The sequence below is a fragment of the Quercus robur genome, chromosome 10 (assembly GCF_932294415.1).
Source record: "Quercus robur chromosome 10, dhQueRobu3.1, whole genome shotgun sequence".
NCBI classification, from domain to species: Eukaryota; Viridiplantae; Streptophyta; class Magnoliopsida; order Fagales; family Fagaceae; genus Quercus; species Quercus robur.
The window spans coordinates 27834773-27839981 of NC_065543.1; positions in this window are offsets into that span (position 1 = coordinate 27834773).

Here is a 5209-nt window from a genome sequence, read left to right on the forward strand (position 1 = left end):
TTCAATTTAACCACTTGTAATGATCATCTTGAACCTACTTAGATTTACCCAAATACAAATAAAGTGCGTTTTGTTAAAGGATATGCCAATTACATAAAAATATGTCCCCAACAATTACTTTATACCACGTTAACAAATGTGAAACAGAAGGGTTAATAAATCATTTCAAACAACATTAGAACCCCAACAAAACACCATAGAAAATTAATTTCACCCCACAACTTCTCTCTCAGTTTATAATCTTCACTCATTAGTGTGAGAGACCGCGCCTCTGGACCATTTTTTGGAATGTTGGGCCAAACTCATGTGAATGGGTAGAGTCGTGTTATTACCTCTCAAAATGGAGGTTTGACTAATTATATTTTCCCCTTTAGATTAAGGGTTTTACAAAAAATTCATCACTTACTTAATTATTGGAATAAACAAGAAAACCAAAATTGAAAAATTCCTCATTTTATTAGTTTGAAATTGAATTTACATTGATCATAGGAAAATTACATGGCTTTGGTCCTAGATACAATCTAAGATAAAGTACATGGCTTTGTTTCATAGTTACAATCTAGAAATTGAAAATTACAATGATAAACATTGATCTATCAACCTTTGATTTAAACTTGAAGGCTATGTTACAAGGTGGGAAGGTGTTAGGCACCCACCTTGCCCAGTGAAATCGGTCTTCTAAACTATGGTAGCCAACATTCATATCACATTATTCAAAATGTTATCAATTAATTTGCATGTTGAATTTAATGTGTGTGCATGTGATAAACCCTAATTTAATTTATTATGCATTTTATTTGAATTGAAAAATAAATTCTAGAGAATGTATGTGGATGGTGATATTCTAGATTCAAGGATTTGAAAGAATTATTAAACAAACATCTTTTTCGTGTTTTTGATGTGGATTTAAGATCAAAACTAGTGTTATGCATGAACATGTGATGAACAACCAAGAACATATGAAGAACACATAAAAACATTTAAGAACATTCAAACATATTCAAGGAATTTGAATAAACACTAGCATGCTCTAATCTTAAATTAACATTATAGCAACATGAAAAACGAGTTAAGAATAGAGATTATACTTGCATACAAGATCCACATGGAGGAAGAGGAGGCTCTTGGTGAAGTCCTAAGGGTGGAAGAGAAAAGAGGAACTAAGAGAGGGAGAGTGAGTCTCACTCAATACCTTGAGTATCAAGAAAACCAAGATATGATAAGACTACTCTACTTCACTAGAACTTAAGAGAAGAGAAGAGAGGAGGGGGTTTTTGTGTGCTTTGGAATGGAGGAGAGAGGAGTTTATATAGTAGTGGTGGAGAAAATATGAATGGAAGGTTATTTAATGAGGGTTGACAAAGAATCATTAACCAAGACCTTATTTTAGCCTTTGGGGAAATCGGGTGCATTAAATGTAGAGATTAGTGGGAGTGAAGAGCAAGCAAAATTTGGTTTTCCCGTAACTACTATAACAGCTTGTAGAACTAAATTCAAAAAATCATATCTTACTCAATTATGATCAAAATTGTTTAGTTCTTGTGCTCAAATTGAAGCCCTAGATGTCTAGTTTCTGGGAAAATTAATCTCATTCAAAATTCAAAATATTCTGAGAGATATCAACGAAATGGTGAGTAGAGGTCATTTGTTAGAAAACAATTTCAGCACAATTAACATTAATAGGTCCCAAATTAGTTTCCAATTAACATTAATAGGCTCTAATCACTCCCATTTCAAACTTAATTAGTTCCAAATTTACCCTAATAAAAAATAATTGTATAAATTACTCATTGAATAATTAATGTTTAACAATCTAATTAATTAAGTGTTTGCAACCTTACCATAAAATGTAGTCCTAGCTAATCAAATTATGACATGTCATTAATCTCAAATTGATTATAATTATAACCAATTGGAATTAATTGTTCATTATCATATATAGTCGGATTCAATTTGTGATAGTGCATCTTGGCCATTAAAACTTGATTTGATGGTAACTTTCAATCTGATAGTCCGGTTAGGGCTTATAATCAGTCGATTTGATTGTTACAACATTCAAATCATTTTGGTAAAATGAGATTAAGGATCTAATGACCAAAATCAAAATGCATATTTTCAAGATAAAATTACTCTTTTACCCTCCATGTGAGGTTAAATGCAGATTACAAAATGAGGTGTCAACAATTAGTACTAGTATCTCATAAGACATCCATACTGTAATTCTACAAATCACCAATTCAACAAAACTCCATTTTACCTAAACTTAAAATCCCTCTTCACCAAAACCTAATTTTATCAACATACATCAATTCATGCCAATCTACCTACCCAGATCAAATTCCAAGAAGCAATCTCCAAGTAAGAAAACCAATTGTAATTTTCGTCAATGAATGAACAAAGCATCTTTCTTTCTCTTGCATTTACAAATAGGAGATAAATCCTCACAAAGATTGACAATAATGTGGGAGCAACCAAGCCCAAAGCAAAGAAGGCCAATTAGCCCATTTAATGCTCTGGCCTTGCTTGCTTAGGCTAGAGCCGAGTCATGTTAGTGGCACCTTGCCTAGGCGCCTAGGTGAAAGCCTGACTAGCCTTTGACTACCATTATGTCATGTAAGTCACGTATTCATCTAGGTTGCTTTTGGTGCCCCTATTTATTTGCTTTACAACCCCATGCTACAAAAAGAACACACAAAATAAAAAGAAAGAATTGACCAAAAAAAAAGAAAATCAACAATGAATTTATAGTCTAGGAGGTCCATTATGTTAAGCATTTGAACCCATTTGACTACATTGTGAATATGTACACCATTCCCAATGTTCTTGTTTCTTTCTATTGCATTCTATTTTATCATACATAGTAGATGATTCATTGATACTGATTAATCCCCTTAACTCCCTAGCAAAGGGGAAATGCTAATTAAACCCCATAACCGAAGTTTTAGTCATTTTGCCTGCTCACTGCTCCCACTAGCTTTCAAAATTAATGCATCAGCTTTTCCTAAACTATGAATTTAGGTCTAGGTTCATGATTTTCTCTCATCCTTTGTCAACCTTCATTGAATGCCCTTTCATTCATATTTTTCCATCACTACTATATAAACCCATCCACATTCCCTCTATTCCAAGGCACACAGAAACATCCTCTCTTTTCCCCTCTTAAGTTTTAGTAAAGTGGAGTTAGTATGGTCTTCCTATGACTCAAAGATATTGAGTGAGCCTCACTTTCCCTCTCCTAGTTCTTCTTCTCTATTCCACCCTTAGGACCTCCACCAAAAGCATCCTCTTCCATCGTGTGGATCTTGCATACATGTATAATCTATTTTCCTAACTTGTTTTTCATTTTGCTATAATGTTAATTTAAGATTAAATCATGCTAATTGATTATTTAAATTACTTGAATATGCTTCAATGTTGTTCATATGCAATCTTCACATGTTCTTGGTTGTTCATCACATATTCATTCATGACACTATCTAGCTTTGATCTTAAATCCATGTTAATTTCATAATTTTTTCCAAATACTTGAATCTAGGATATCACCATTCACACAAATTTACTAGAATTTATTTTTCAATTCAAATGTAATGATGAATAAATGGAATTAGGGTTTATCACATGCACTCCCATTAAATTCAAGCAAAGTAATGAATATGCAATTGATTGATAATATGTTGGATGATATATATGAATGTTGACCACCTTAGTGTAGAAGACCGGTTTCACCGGGTAAGTTGTGCACCCAACACCTTCCCATCTTGTAAAGTAGCCTTCGAGCTTAGATCAAGGGATAGTAGATCAAATATTTATCCATATAATTTTCAATCCCTAAATTGTAACTAGGAAACAAAGCAATGAACCTTATCTTAGATTGTATCTAGAACCAAAGCTGTGTAATTTTCTTTAATCAATGTACATATTTTGAAATCAATAAAATGATGATTTTTTTCAGTTATGGTTTTCTTAATTATTCCAATAATTAAACAATTGGTGACTCCATTGTAAAACCTTTAATCTAGGGGGAAAATATAATCATTCGAACCACCATTTTGAGAGGCACTAACACAACTCTACCAATTCACATGGGTTTGGCCCAAACCAATCAATTCAAAACGGGCGAGATGTGCAGTCTCTCACAAGCCTCAATGGTAACACTTTTTAAAATTTTTTTTATTTATAGAGTTTCAACCTATGGCGTCCGCTTATGATGAATGTGCTCTTTATCACTATACGAATATACCAAATAGTTTTTGGTGTAGACAGAGATTGTACTCTAGATCTTTTATTCAACTATCAAAAATTTTACTATTGGAACCCACCTCAATGGTAACACTTAACAGAGAAGAAGGTCTCGTGTGCAACTTAGGAAGTTATTTATTTTTTTTTAATATAAAGAAGCACTTTCCCTCCGTCGGTGTAGAGAAGATTGAGGTTTGAGAATGAAATTTTTTGTATTTTGATTTCCATTTTGTTTCATTAAGAGAGAGATAGAAAGCGCTTTTTAGCTTCTACGTGTGGAAGAATAATGAGTGCCACACTCTAGAGCTCCCATTGAGAATAGGAATGGTTTTCACACACATTCAATGAAAAACTATTTTTTTCTTAGACAAAAAATTATTTTTTATTTATTGATTTATATTTGAGCCTAATTAATATCTTCACAGGTAAAGAGATATCTCTATTGGTTAAAATTTGGGCTCTTTTTTAAATTTTATTTGGGGTTTTTTTCACTTTGGGACCTTGTTTTTCTTTGACCAAAAATATATATATATATATTTATTAGTTAATATTTAGGACCTAATTAATATTTTCACAAGTAAGTAGATATCTCTATTGGTTAATTTTGGGGCCTTAAGCAGCCGCCTTACTTGCCTTATACATTGACCCGGACTTGAACACAAGATATGTGACCTTGAGATTGCATAAGGATGAGTCATGCGAATGTTGAACAATTTTTTTTTTTTTTTTTATAAAGATTTTTGCAATCTCGTGCACTACTTTACTGATACTTTCTTCCTTTGATATCATTATCAAGGGTCGAAGGCTCAAGTTATAGGAAATACAAAATGAGTTGTCTAGTTACATAATAGATAGTCAAATGAATCAAATCTATTGATCTAACTCATAAAAACACAAAAGTATACAAATATTTAAAGATAATTAAAAAAAAATCAAATCGAAGTCCCAAATTCATTTTCCATCAATATAA